At 37.1% G+C, this 16,380-nt stretch overlaps 1 protein-coding gene across 2 annotated transcripts in view; it reads right to left on the bottom strand.

Annotated features, from left to right (window-relative positions):
* SVEP1 (sushi, von Willebrand factor type A, EGF and pentraxin domain containing 1) overlaps positions 1-16,380 on the bottom strand; it is a 185,675-nt gene that overhangs the window by 156,187 nt on the left and 13,108 nt on the right. The window lies entirely within an intron of this gene.

The raw sequence follows: 16,380 nt of genomic DNA, 5'->3' as shown, positions 1-16,380 counted from the left end.
CAAGTGAGTTATCCTTTACAATGTTATATGCTGTTCCTTCTCTACAGATAAAAGGAAAAAGGTGAAACCTTTTTTTTTTTTAAAGTGTATATTCATTGCCACTGATGCTTTGTAACGTCATACTGTAAAGGCACAAGAGATCCAATGGTGAGTCTGGCTTATAAATAAATTTGCCGTTGTTGCTTTTCATTAGAAATGGTTAGGAAAGGTAAAGAGGCACCAGGGTATATTTTCTGGCAAGTTCTTAGCAGGAATCCAATGTTTCTTAAGCAATGATTCAAGAAATACTACATTCAGAAGAAGAGCAACATTATAACCTACATTCTGTTAAAGTTAAAAGGAGATATTATGATTTTAAAAATAACTTTGCCTCAATTCATGTTAGGGGACAGCCTCAGCTATAAGACCCAGATTCTCTCATAAGATTCATGTCTGTAGAAAGCATATTTCATTAGTATATAATTAATAGGTATTTATTCTAATTCAATAATTCCTGCCAATTAGTTTCAGAGTTTGTGAGCTAAAGATAAAGCTGTTAAATCCGAATTTAAAGACAATTAAATTAAACTAAAATTTACTCTGGAAAACATCTGGAAAGCCAGCAATTTGAGAAAAGGTATTCAAACACTTCATTCCACTTCTTCTCGAAAACCAAGTGAAATAAAGGAAAACAAACAGTGTGGAAGGACCGTACTGAAGACAGGAAGAGGGCAGGTGTATGTGGCAGAATAACGTGAGATACTAATGGCTCTTAAAGCTTAAAAAGCCGCCCTCTTGATGAATGACAAGAAGATCTGGGGTGAATATTTGGTACGTGTAAGATATTTCCTCACTCCAGACAAGAAAAGAACCTCTGAATGGCTATCGTCAAAAAGAACAGAAGTAACTAATGCTGGTGATGATGTGGAGAAAAGGGAACCGTTTGTACACTGTTGGTGGGAATATAAATTGGTGCGGCCACTGTGAAGAACAGTATGGAGGTTGCTCAAAAATCTAAAAATAGCATTACCAGTATGACCCAGCAATCCCACTCCTGGGTATATATCTGAAGAAAACAAGAACACTAATTTGAAAAGATACCTGAACCCCAACGTTCACAGCAGCATTATTTACAAATGCCAAGATATGGAAGCAACCTAAGTGTCCATCAAAAGATGAATGGATAAAGAGGATGTGGTATATATACACAATGGAATACTACTCATCCATAAAAAAGAACGAAATTTTGCCATTTGTGGTAACATGGGTGGATTTGGAGGGCATTATGCTAAGTGAAATAAGTCAGACAGAGAAAGACAAATACTGTACGGTATCACTTATTATGCGGAATCTAAAACGTACAACAAATTAGTGAATATAACAAAAAACAAGCAGACTCATAAATACAGAGAACAAACCAGTGTTTACCAGTGGGGAGAGAGAGGGGAGGGACAATATACGGGTGAGGGAGTGGGAAGTACAAACTACTGGGTATAAGAATAGGCTACAAGGATGTATTGTACAACATGAGGAATGTAGCCAATATTTTATAATAACTGTAGATGGAGTGTAACCTTTAAAAATTGTATAAAATATAATTTAAAAAAAGAACCTCTGAGGAGAGGGAGAGAAAGAGGAGTTAGGGGAGGAGATTTAGATGTTGCTGTGAGGCGCTGTGCTCTATACCAATCCCTCCACACACCCCAACTCAGTCACCGTAGGAGCGATGACTGACATTCCTTTATAGGGATGGGTATAGGGATCCATGAGTCCTCTTTCCATGTGGATATTTGGGATAATGGTAAGTCCCACAGAAGTGCCGCTGGTCACAGTGACATGGGGCAATAGAATATAACTATGTGGGATGTTGAAGGGGAGAAGACCTGATGAGTCTTGTGTATTCCTGGAGAGGCTTAGGAGAGAGAGCTGGTGCAATATCAAGACTCCTAGGGAGTTTTGCAATATTAAGGATGTGGGAGTGGCTGACAGCATGGACCATGAGAGCTACGTCTCTCTCAGGCAATAGCAACATGAAGAAATCCTGGAATCCCCAGGAGATTACTGCACCAAGGGTGGCAAAGCTGACAGACCCATATGCAGATGACCAAGGATGATCATCATGACCACTGATGAGAGAACTGAGACAATTCCAGATGATGGGCATGCAGGGAGTGTCAGAGCTGAGAGGTGGACATCCACTCCTTTGCTGCAGCTTTGCAGAAGCTCCAAAGTTTAGACTCAACTAGAGGGAGAAACGGAAGAGGGAAACATTCCTGAATGTGGCTCCGTTTTCAAAAGTGAAGCACTTGAGAAATTTCTGATTTTGAATTTGCTTGGAAGTACCTGGGTGGAGTTTTCTCTCATCAGGTGGATTGGAGTCTCAAAATAGAAATGACAACTAGAAAAATATATTAGAAACATAAAGAATTTAAAAAAAATCTTAATCGGCAGAGAGTGAAATATGTTCTTTTTTACAAACACAGCTTCTCTTACTGATGGAACCTTGTGATATCTTGGAAAACAGGTAGAATAAAGTCTTTTGGAACTCCGACAACCCCACCTTATTTAGAGGGAGAGGCAAAGGCTAGAGATGAAGGGCGGGGGGAGAGAGAAGGAGGTCACTTGATTCAACCTCTTTGCAGCACAGCTCAAAGATATTCCGAGGTGACAAAGGCAAGGACAACTTCAGACAAAAACCTAGTCTCCTCCCCACATGTAACTTCCTTGAAGGCAGATATTTTTGTCTAGTTCTTCAATTCTTAATTCTCAAAGTTTAGCACAGCACTTGGGAAATAGTACACACTCAATAAATATTAGTCAATAAACAGCAGCCCATAATGCAGCCAGTGCTCAGGCCAAAAACCTTGGAGTCACCCTTATCTCTCTCTCCTCATATACTGCTTTAGAAAGCTTCCCCTCCCCAAGTCTATTAAAATATTCTCATAGTCTTTTCTCTAACACTTCTGTTTTTTAAAAATTATTAAATCCATACATTTTTCTTTGATGTGAAATAGATACTCCCTTTACTTTTATCCAACTTCATAAGCAATTTTCTTCCCTGGTTAAAGTCTCTTCATTGTGTTTTATTGACTTACTTGCTGATTCATGGCCAATGCCACATAGTTTGGTTACTATACTGTCATAGTATTTTTTTTTTTCATATCTGGTAGGGAAACTCTAACATCCTTTTATTTTCTCTTTTAAAATGTTTGTAGTTAACCTTGAACATTCTCCTTTCCAATTGAGCTTGAGAGTCAGCTTATCAAATTCTTCATTAATTTTTTTTCTATCCAACCATTTGATCCAGCAATTCTACATCTAGAAATCTAAAGTGGATAAACTCTAGGATACACTGGAGAGAGTTGCTTGAGTACATTGGTCTTAAGTGAGCAGTGGGAATATACAGAATGTGTGTGTGTGCTGTATGTTGTAGAGTTTTGCACAAAAAGAGATAAAGTTTTCTTTTTGTGCCTTTATTGTCCTTTAGACATAAACAAATACCATCTTGGAATATTAATCTTCACTCCTGTCAATAACATTCCTTGACATCCAGGTTAGGATTTGCAGAGATTTCTGGTTGTACTACTCATTAGGTACAAAACACTTTAAGCTATGATTCTATTTTTCTTCTCTTCTTGCAGAGAACTACTGAGTATTTACAGGAACCATTATATCTGTTGGCAAGACAATATATTAAACTTAAAATAGTAAGAAGAATAGCAGGACTAGTAGTCCAAGCAAAGAATTACACAAGATCTGGGTTTGGAATGCACTTTAAGGATAGAGCGGGGAATGGATGATTTACTGAAAATAACCTACCCCCCTCCCCCAATCTCTGTGCTTCATCATACTTGAATAAGAACATAATTCAATAAAAACAATTTTTTCATCCCACAGATCTAAGAAGTAAATAGAGCTGTGGTAATGTTGGTGGAATGTGGTAGAGGACCAACTCTTGATTCTCCTCTTACAGTTCCTGAAATAGTTTACATCATCTGCAATCCTTTGAAAGGTATTTAAGAAATAGAATTTTTTGGTCCAGAATACTGAATGAGGCAAACCCTTTGTGGCCAACAAAAAACTTGACGTGAACTTTGTATAGCAAGAGGTTATCACCATCTGTATTGTATCAAGCCTCTGATTAGCTTGTATAAATATCTGGCAGAGAAGTAAGCTCCCCTTGTCCAGTAAGAGTCATTAGAATGATAAAAATGCAGGGTTGTGTAACATTGTTCTAACACCCGAGATCCATCACCATTACACAAGACTGCAATCCCCCTCCCCACACCCTCCAAGTCAGGCCACAAGGGAACTGTTTTGAAAAACGATCTTGAAAGAAAAACAGAGGTTACAAGAAAGCTGACATGGGGACAATATTTGCCCTTGGGCTCCATTAATTAAACTACATGTAGATATAATACCAACCTCAGCACAACCTTAGCTGCAATTACCCACTGTGGTCAACTTTGACTGAGGATAGTAACTAGAGAAACTCATAAGTCATCTTTAAAAAAATATGATTTTGTGAACTGATACCTATTGTGGCTCTATCAGAGCCACTTTCCTCCAGGAGGCAGAAAACTAGTGAATTATGCCAGTGTTTCAACTTGTTTTCCACATATGTTTTTTTCCATGTTAGGGAACATTAAGTACAAAGAATACACCACAGGGAATGTAAGTTGGTACAGCCACTATGGAAAACAGTATGGATATTCCTCAAAAAACTAAAAATAGAGTTGCCATATGATTAAGCAATCCCACTCCTGGGCATATTTCCAGACAAAACTATAATTCAAAAAGATACATGCGTCTGTATCTTCATAGCCGCACTATCTACAACAGCCAAGACATGGAAACAATCTAAATGTCCATCGATAGATGAATGGACAAAGAAGATGTGGTGTGTATATATACACACACACATACAATGGAATACTACTCAGCCATAAAAAAGAATTAAATAATGCCATTTGTAGCAACATGGATGGACCTAGAGATTATCATACTAAGCAAAGTAAGTCAGAAAGAGAAAGACAAATACCACAGGATATCACGTATATGTGGAATCTAAAATACAACACAAGTGAACTTATCTATGAAACAGAAACAGACTCACAGACATAGAGAACAGACTTGTGGTCGCCAAGGGGAATGAGGGGTGGGGGACGGATGGATTGGAAGTTTGGGGTTAGCAGATGCAAGCCTTTATATACAGAATGGATAAACAAAAGGTCCTACTGAATAGCACAGGGAAGTATATTCAAATATATGTATGTATAACTGAATAACTTTGCTGCACAGCAGAAATTAACACAACATTGTAAATCAACTATACTTCAATTTAAAAAAAGACACCATAAGCTACTTGTAATATTTTCCTCATTCTTCAAATTCCAAAATTTCATCAAGCTTCATCTGCTATTTAGTTAATACTTTTAATTTGAATACTCAAATATTCTTCAGTTCAAGGAATGTTTATTGCTTTATATCTGTGAATAGTATATCTGGGAAAAGGATATATTCATATTCTTATATATTCATATTCATCTGTTGGTTCATCATTTTCTGGACATATTCTATTCTTTTTTCATTTTTATCTCATTCTACTTCCTTCCGAATTGGGTGGAAATGTCTCAAGCTTTTCTTCCATATCACTGGTTTTACACAGTGTTTCTCTTCCCTTCTACTTTCAATTAAGAATTAATCCTGGGGGCTTCCCTGGTGGCGCAGTGGTTGAGAGTCCGCCTGCCGTTGCAGGGGATGCAGGTTCATGCCCCGGTCCAGGAGGATGTCATATGCCGCAGAGCAGCTGGGCCCGTGAGCCATGGCCGCTGAGCCTGTGCTCTGCAACGGGAGAGGCCACAACAGTGAGAGGCCCACATACCGCAAAAAAAAAAAAAAAAAAAAAGAATTAATCCTGGACCTAGAGATTATGATACTAAGTGAAGTAAGGAGACAGAGAAAGACAAATACCATATGATATCAGTTATATGTGGAATCTAAAAACATGATACAAATATATTTATTTACAAAACAGAAACAGACTCATAGACATAGAAAACAAACTTATGGTTACCAAAGGGGAGGGGGGAAGGGATAAATTAGGAGTTTGGGATTAAAATATACACACTACTATATATAAAACAGACAAACAACAAGGACCTACTGTATAGCACAGGGAACTATATTCAACAACTTGTAATGACCTATAATGGAAGAGAATCTGAAAAAGAATAGATATATATATACCAGAATCACTTTGTTGTATACCAGAAACTAACACAACATTGTAAATCGACTATACTTCCTATTTTAAAGAAGTACCTTAAAAATCGCCTAAAAATTTTCACCTTAAGAAAAAAAAGAATTAATCCTGGCATTGCATTTATTTTTCTTTTTACAATACTTCTTTGTCTCACACAGTTTTCTCTTTATTCCCTTTAGCTTCTCAGCCAGTTTTGTTTTCCTTTCAGTCCTTTGTTTACTTCATTTCTCATCACCATTTCAGTGTTTTATTTACCTATGGTAAGTGCACATAATAAATGCTTTCTAGGATTTAGTTCTGTTCTTCACAGTGAATTCCTAAACTTTATCTGTACCTTACATTCTATCTTTATTTAGCAAAAAAATTTCAAAGAAGCCAGATAGGAGTTTTGTGTCCTCCTTCTTCCTCAACCATGAATGAAATGGTATATCCAGTGAAAGTGTTTGCAGCACACAATCAACAAGTGCGTAAAATCAGTGTTGGAATACATGGCTATAACATCTGCTATTATTATTATTGATAAAACAAATCGAAAACCTACCCAAGTGATCAGTGAAGAGGGTTAAAAATAAGCCACACACTGCATCTGGAAACAGAGGGTCTAAATAAGCACTGTCCAACAGAACTTTCTGTGATAATTGACATGTTATTTGCTCTGTTCAATAGAGTAGCCTCTAGGCACATGTGGCTACTGACCACCTGAAAGGAAGCTACTGCAACTAAGGAAGTGAATTCATAACTGTGTATAATTTTAATTAATTTAAATTTAAATAGCCACATCTAGCTAGTGTCTACCATACTGGACCATGCAGGTCAAACTAGATATAGCCTTGTCCCTGGAGGGAAAAACACAGAAAGTCTAAGCAGGCCCATAAAAATATTCTGTCAACTCAAGAACTGCAAAATCAACTTGAAGATTTGGAAGAATACATAATTTAATACTGAAATAAGAAGAAAGCAATGCAATAGAATGGTACTTGCATCACTAGGATTTAGAAAGCCATAGCGTCTATGAAAACAGGAACTGAAAGCCACAGAAAGAGAGCAGGCTAAGAAGAAAACAGAGATGTGCAGGAGGCGAGGGACTGGAAAAGAAAAGAAAATGCCGGGAAACCAAAAAGGCAACGAAAGACAGAAATACACCTTGGTGGTAAAACATAAATGCACAATTCCAAATAAACACTCCCAAACTGAATTCAAATGATATTCAAAACAGAGAAAGACAAATATCATACGATATCACTTATATATGAAATCTAAAAAAATGATACAAATGAACTTATTTACAAAACAGAAATAGACTCACAGACATAGAAAACAAACTTATGGTTACCAAAGTGGAAAGGGGAGAAGAATAAATTACGAGTTTGGGACTAGCAGATACAAACGACTATATACAAAATCGGTGAACAACAAGGTCCTACTGTATAGCACAGGGAACTATATTCAATATCGTGTAATAAACTATAATGGAAAAGAATCTGAAAAAGAATATATATATAACTGAATCACTTTGCTGTACACCTGAAACATTGTAAATCAACCATATTTCAATAAAAAATAAAAATAAAGTGAATCTAAATAAAAAAATAAGATTCAAAAGATCTTTCTCCTTTATTCAATAAGGTTCATTTCTCAAATGCAAAAGTAGATTAAAATTGTCTTTTGCTATAACACAACATAATCGTGCCAATTAAAAGAAAATAATAATACAAGATACTAAAAAGGCATTCAATAAAATTAAGATTTTTATGAATGAAAATTAGAAATAAAAAGATACTCAGTAATATGACAGAGTATCTATCTCAAAGCAACACTGTAAAATTATGCTTAACTGTGAAGACTCAGCATATTTCCCAATCAGATAAGGAGCAAATCAGCAATTCTAAGTATTTTCACTCTTACTTAAAATCCTTTTGCAACTTCTAGCCAAGGCAGTAAGACAAAACCATAATTAGTACTGCATTCCTTAAAGTTTCTGCTCTGTCTCAAAAAATCAAAATTAGAAAGCAAGGGATAAACTGGAAAATATATTCATCATGCTTGTCAAATAGAGTATTAAGGTCCTTAAAATATAAAGAACTTTTATATATCTCTAAAGGAAAAGAATGAGAAAAATAACAGAAACATAGATGTTTGAACAAAACAAAGAAAAAAAAGGAATTCTATTTGTCAGAAAATATGAAAAACATTTAACTTCACTAACAACCAAAATAATGAAAGTTCAATAATAGAAATACTATGTTTTCACTTCTCAAATGGTCAAAGTTTTTTTTTTTTTTTAAGGTAAAAGTTGTAAAATATGTGGGGAAACAGTTACTTCTACTGGAAACGCCACCTAGACTGTTAATATTTGTGAGTACAGTGAGACAAAGTGATCATAGCCCCCAAAATTTCATGTGATTTGAACTACAATTCTACATCTAAGAATATCTTAAGGAAATAACCATGGATACACATAAAAAGTGATCAAAAGGATGAATATCCTAGAATAATTTGCAAAATAGAAAATGGAAACCATATAAAATTGCAACAATAGGTTACTGGTTAAATAAATAACAGGGCAATCATGAAATATCCTTATAATAATAATACTGAATAATATTAAATGTAAAAAGCAGGTAACCAAAAACAATGATTTTTTTTACATTAGTGTGCATGTGTGTGTAAATGTATTCAATACTACATGTATGTGCAGGTATGTATGAGTATGACTAACAGCATGTACCTCAAAATGTTGACTATCTCTTGGTAGTACATTTACAGGGTTTTATTTACCTCTATTTTGTCCTTTTATATCATTTCCGAATTTTCTCTTTCTCCTTCCTCTATTCTTGCCCTACGAAACGTCACGTGAACTCAGAACTTTGAGTCTCACCTATAGACTAATGACTGCTCAATGTATGCCATATAAACTCAAACTCCCAGTATGAAGTTCCAGCAGTCCAGTGGACACCTCTGCCTGAATGTGCCACATGCCCCTCAAACTCCATTTATCCTCACGATGCACAAATAAGGTTTCCTTCCTTCTGTTCTTAAAATAGGTCAACGACGGCACCATAATCTATCCCACTTTATAAATCTGCAATCTCGGAGTAATTTATGATGCCTCCTTTCTAATCTATCACCTTCAGTAACCGATCCAGACCTATACATTTCACCTCTGAACTATCTAGGAGTCTCACGATTGTATTGCCCCAGCCTCGGTTTAGGTACAGGATATTGGTTCTGTCTGGATTATTGAAAAACACCAGTTGTTTTAAGCATCTCTAGCTGAAGTTGCTCTTCTTTCAAATCCATTGTCTGACCTGCCATCCAACTTACCTTTCTGAAATACTGATCTAATCATGTTTAAAATTTCCACGATTTTCCCTCCATCTACAAAATAAAGCATAAATTTCTTTACAAGCCCTTTTATCACCTAGTCCTAAGTAACGCTTCCAGTCACATCCCTTATCCCATCCCTATCTCCTACTTCCCCAACCTACTTCTTACACCATATGCTCCCTACACCATTCTATTCAGAGGTTTTGAAACACACCATGCTTTCCTTCTGTTTGCTCCACCTGGAAATTAACAACTCTTTCTTATCTCCCACTATGTCTACCTCCACTTTTACCAGTTCTTCAAAATCCAGATCAAAGTTCATCTCCTCATTGAAATTTTCCCAAGTATGAAATCCACCTCAATGCCCCCCACTACACACCAACCCCAACAGAGTTGACACTTATATATCTGGCCATATCCCAGGCTAGCAAGATACTCAATGGCAAGGTTGACTCATATTTTTATTCCATTGAAGATCAAAAAATAACTATGAAATAAGTGGATGAAAGAATAAACAAGTAAATGCCTTAATTTTCATTAGATATGTGTCCAACATGCAGAATAAACTAATAAATTCTAGGCCAAAACTTTTGTGGCAGTAGTCTCGTTATGCAATCGTGAAATGAAAAAAATCTTATAAATGCTATATTTAAACTTATTTCACCAAACCTATACCGAGCTTCTGTTATATACCAAGCATTGTGCTAGGAATTTTTAATCGTACTACTTGATGATACAACAGAAACATTCACTAAAAACAAACAAGCAAAAAGTAAAACAATGACAAAAGTACAGCTGGAAAGAGTATTCTGCAGTAACTGAGCTTTCCTATTTATATTGTGATATCAAATCAATTACATTTAATATGTCTTATTTAAGCATTTACTCAGGCTTTCTAGACTGAAATTCTAGAATGAAAAAACAATGTTGGCTTGAGTAACATTTGGGCTATTTTTTACAGTCTAGCCAAATCAGAAAAGAACCAGAGGGTCAGAAAAGAACTTAATCTCAGATTTACGGTCACAGAATTTCTCCACCCACGTACATGCTTTAGTTATTAAACACAGACACAAAACATTCTGAAGTGGACCCACTGGAACAGTACATCAAATTGGGAAATGGTGTGCACGGGAGTTGATGAGTAGCAGACTTAATCCAGACTGTAAAAAAAACAACAGAATAAACATGCAAAAGACCAAACAGTCTTCCAATAATGCCAAAATCCACCATCCATTCTAGAAACATGCCAGGAATAAAGAAAATCTGGAGAGCAAAAAGTGAAGTCATGGGAATCCAAATGACAATGAAAGAGGGCTAAATGACATGTCACTCAAACTGCTAATTGACAACAAAATAAAAATTCAAATTTATGATTAATATTGTTATCAATCAATTTATAAAATGATTTCAGCTAACTTGTTAAATGTCTATACAGTATGACCGAGTAGCAGCCCATAAAGTCAAAGGTATTAGGGAGTCTGTTCATGTGCTTCACATCAAGTGGTCAAAGGAGAAAGTAACCTCAAATGATACTTGGGTATCAGTTTATGGTTTTACAAATGACTTAGGCAAAGAATACAGGGGCACTTACTTAATATGACAGAAAGAGCTACTGTAAACCAATGGGCAAAAACATGCTTGAAACAGTCTCATTAAATTTAATAACAAAGCTAGACTGTCCCATCACTTCTATGTGGAAAGTCTAGCTAATATGATGAGGCAAGGAATGGAAATGAATAATCCAAAAATTTCAGATGAAACAGAATTAAATAAAAAGGAAATATTGAGAGATGTTGAGAAAGAGGTGTGCACGAGGGTAAATGTTTTAATTGCAAAGTTCTGTAGCGACAACTGACTGGTAATATTTAAAAGTTCAATTGGATAAACTTGAAGGGTAATTTCAGAATTTTATTGTATGGGGAAATTCTCAATATGAAGCTTTAAAAATAAAACTTAAAAACATACTTTTACTACATATTTATACATAATTATATATGTACTCACACATAGAAAAAAAGAGTACAAAACAAAAACTAAAATAGTTATATTTTTCTGTTTCACCTAAAACTATGAATTGGTCTCTTATTTACATAACAAGGAAAAGAAGCAAAAATTATTTTTAGAGAAACGCATGCAAATCCCTCCTCACACTGATGGGATTCCTCTGGTTACCTGTGTATAGTCCTACCTCTATTCTCTACACACTGGGAAAAAAATTCTCCTCTCTCAGAGCTCTTTGTGCCTGAGTCCAAATTTCCAGGAGACAGAATATAAATGATCCATCTCAACTACTGGATCACCACCCTCAGTCCATCCAGAATGGGACAACCTCTATAGGTGGGCAAAGGATTGAGGAGGACGATGGGTATGGTTCTTGGGGAAAATGGTTGTTGATTGACATGGACCACAGAAGAAATGAGCTACAATAGAAAGGAAGAATTTAATGCTATGCCTAGACTTATCCAGCAGAAAAACTGCTTTGGACACTTAACAGGTCAAACTGTTCTTCCAAAAAAGCACCAAATGTTAGGAAACATGGTGTATAGACTAGAAGAATTCAAGTGTAAAAATATAACTGAGAAAGTAGAAACACATTATTTTTTTTCCTTTGTATTTATTATTATTATTTTTTAACATCTTTATTGGAGTATAATTGCTTTACAATGGTGTGTTAGTTTCTGCTTTATAACAAAGTGAATCAGTTATACATACACATATGTTCCCATATCTCTTCCCTCTTGCGTCTCCCTCCCTTCCACCCTCCCTATCCCGCCCCTCTAGGCGGTCACAAAGCACCGAGCTGATCTCCCTGTGCTATGCGGCTGCTTCCCACTAGCTATCTGTTTGACATTTGGTAGAGAAACACATTATTGATGATTCAAAGCTGTCAGGAAAGAAACTATGTCTTCTTACCAGGTATTTCAATAGTAACTATGAAGGAAAAGTTTAGCTGGAGTTTAGAATATACAAGACACAGAGAATCTAACCATTATATTGTAAATATTTGGGATTCAGGAACAACACAATTTTTCAAAAAGCCAGATGTATTTCAAATCAAGTGTACTGATACATGGGAGATTCAAAGAGGGTGGAGGTTGAGTGGAGGTTCTCAGTTCATGAACTTATTGCGTATGTTATAATTATCCTAAATTTATCAAAAACCACAATTAATTGTGACATTTATTAGCATTCCAAATGAATGACATTTGGAAGTTCATTTTGTTTTCCTTTTGTTTCCTTTGTTTTGTTTTGTATTTTAGTTTCTATGAATGACTATATTAATTCCATTATAGGGCAACAGATTCTGTGTATCATGTTTTTTAAAAAAACTGAAATTAGACCCCAAACAATTTAGGGTTGAGTTTGCATAGATTAGAAGACTTATTATATGTATATACTTAAATTATCAATGACTGTAGTAATATTTACATCCATCATCATTCAAACATGCTGATTTTTAAAATTACTATAATACAGTCTCTAGTGAATTAAACAATTCTTATCATTTAAATACATGCTTACACCTAGAACAGTGACAGTGTTCCCTAAATATGCACTGGATATATAAATGAATCTAGTTCATTACCTAAGGTACTTGAAGAAAGATGTTTCTAAGCATTGGGGATCACGGAGCCGATTGCTAAAGTGAGATTTTCTTATCTGAAGAAAATACTAAAATAGTCATAATGGAGATATTTTTCTTTTGTGAAATGGAATGGCATATAAAAAAATGGGAATGTTATGATGCAGGGGAATACTGAGTATCCCAGATCAGGATAAACTGAATTTAGTTGGAAGACCAAGTTTTATACTGAGGTTTGGCATGTACGTTTATAAACTTAAGTTTACACTGTATGACATTTTGAGACATGGACAAGAAGTACCTGGGACTAAAAAATAGTAACTTTGCTTGAGTCACATTTTCATTTCAACAAAAGATGTGAGGCTGAGTGCTGACCTTGGATTAGAGGAACTGAAAAGCTCAGAAAAGTAGATAAATAAAGAGGACAGAGGCAGATGTGTTGCAAACAGGAGATACAATCTCCCACTGCTTCAGTGGCTTGGTCTCTGCAAGGATTGGTGGAGACATCTGTTAAGATACACGAGGTGGGAGACGCTGGCCAGTGTAATTAAATTGTATAAAAATGGTATAAACAACAAGGTCCTACTGTATAGCACAGGGAACTGTATTCCATGTCCTGTAATAAACCATAATGGAAAAGAATATGAAAAGAAGGTACAGATATCTATAACTGAATCACTTCGCTGTACAGCAGAAATTAATACAACATTGTAAATCAACTACACTTCAATAAAATAAATTTTTAAAAAATGGCATCTGAGAGGCAATTCCCTGTACTGAGTGGGGGTGAAGGGGATGGGGGCTAAAGATCATCACTTGGGATTATCAGATGCTTCAGAGAGTGTCCACTCAAATGACATTCCGCAAATGTTCGCTCCTCTTAGCCCTGTGCCTGTTCTGCTTGGTCTTCTGCGTGGGCATCCACATACTCAAGTCCTCCTCACAGCTGCCCTCTCTGCCTCAAGTCTCTGCAATGAACTTCATTGCTGAGTATGTATCAGTGGGTCTTGCCCTTACTGGATCCTCTAACAGAGGCAGTATTACACAGTGGTTAAAAGTTTAGACTTTGGCCCAGACTGCCTGGATCTGAAATCCAGTACACCTTGACCTATCAGCAGTGCCACTCTGGTCAAGTTACTTACGTTCTCTGTGCCTCAGTTTCCTCATCTGTACTCGGGAAATAATAACAACCTGAGGACACTTTTCTGTTGCAAGGGTTTAATGAATTCATATAGGGGGAGTGCTTAGTGTGGGACCTGACAAGTAGCAATTACTCACTACCATTAGTCGTAAAAGAAACTTTTAACGTGTTGCTAGGATACATCCATCAAGTAGGTAAACCAATGACAGTGAAACCCATATTTCATTTGAAGCGGTGAATGAAAATAAGTCATCATATTTGTGAAGCCTGACAAGCTACATCAGGGGATTAGGGAAAATTATGACTCTATAACCAAAACCTGTACAACTCCACCTGAGCCGAGAAGGGGGTGATGATGCCCCAGGTAGAGGGGAAAAAAAAGAACCACTTGAACCTGTCCTGTTATGAGGATGCCACTACAGAAGTGGTTAAAGGGCAGTGCTGACAGTGATATGGAGAGAAGACATGAATTTAAAACCTCAGATGCCTGCACGTTCTCTTTTGAACTCATTGGATGGTCTCTTCTAGAGGTGCTGTGGGGTTTGCCTCCTGGACCAGATTTAGGGAAAAAAGGTAAGAATTCACGCCTAAGATGCTACTCAGCACTTTCTATTTCTCCCCTGGGAAAGTGGTCTAAAGGGTGAATTTGCTAAAATTATTATAACCTATCATTTAAGAAACCAAGCATTCACTGGATATTCCTTTAAGAAGACGTCATAGCCATCCTTGTTTTAGTTAGAAATCATAGAAGCACAATACTATCTCTGATATACTAAAGTTTAAAATACTGAATACTAAGGTTATAATAAATATCATTTTCGAGGTCCTTCAGGAGATATAAAGTCAAATAAGATGTGGTGTCTGTCCTTAACAAGCAGAGGGTAGACAGACATCACCCAGACAACAAGTGCTACAAAAGAGTATGTACCATGTTTCCCTGTAATTTCCCAATCTAATTAGATAACTCCCTCCAGCATTTCCCCACATTTGGGAAAATATCAAATAGGTGAACACAGATGACTCTGCAAAATTTCTGAACAGAACTGTACTGCTGGGACTTCAGCTACCTCTGCCTCCTAGGTTCCGATACTGGGCCTCATACCTTGAAACCACAGGAGAAACAGGAAATTTCAAAAGAGGAAAAAGTGAAAGGTGATAGAGAAAAAGTCATTGGTACTTCCTGTGTTTGTGGACTAACGACCTCTGGCCCATGTTCAGATCCCACTTCCAGTAGTACACCCAGTAACTTCTCCCTATGCCAGTTGTCTGCTTAGCAGGCAATAAAGTGACGCAAGCCCAGTTATTTTCCTTGTTCTCCTTCCCCTATGGAAAAGTCACGCACCCTTGCTTTGCCAAACGTTGGCAGGGCAGGCTGTTCCTCTGAGGCCTCTTTCTGCCCGCAACACCCGACCCTGTCAATAACGCCCCGTCCCATATCCCAGCATCTGTATCTCTTTGTCTGAGGGCTTCCTTTGGAGACCACTCTATTCACCGGCAGGGGAGGTGAGAGCGGCAGAGAATTAATGCTCTCCAGAGAGAGGCCCTCAACAGTGACTGATGAGAGTAGGTCTATAAATGCCCCCAGATCCCTCTCTGCTGTGTTCACTCAAAGGCTTGAATTCCACCCCGGCTCCTACTGGGATTAAGCACAAATTACCTTGCCTGTAACTGCTGGTTCCCTTCCTGGCTCACATCCTGACTCTCCTAGCAATGTTTACTAGGTTTGTTTACCTCCCAAACAAGCTACCTGCACTCGAATCCTCATCTCAGTTCCGCTTCAGGCAGAACCCAAACGGAGACACTGGCTCTGTCTCTGGCCTGCATTGTCTCCATTCAGTCGGCACAGGAGCAAATCAAGGCTTCTGCCCAAGTAAATTTCCAACCAGTACAGAGAATGCTGGTCTCCCCTTCACTTAGCTGCTGGAAGGGGAAAGTCCTCTAGGAGGGCCAGGAGAGATCAGCCTTCCAGTAGGAACTCTGCTCTCCCCAAAGGCAAAGATCCCCAATGCCTGCTCTGTTTCTGGGTCTCAGTTTTTCCCTCGCTTCTCCGCCCTCTGACGGGATAAACGAGACCAGGGTGCTAGG

Source organism: Globicephala melas, chromosome 6 (genome assembly GCF_963455315.2).
Source record: "Globicephala melas chromosome 6, mGloMel1.2, whole genome shotgun sequence".
Classification (NCBI taxonomy): Eukaryota; Metazoa; Chordata; class Mammalia; order Artiodactyla; family Delphinidae; genus Globicephala; species Globicephala melas.
This window is presented reverse-complemented; position numbering and strand designations above follow the sequence as displayed.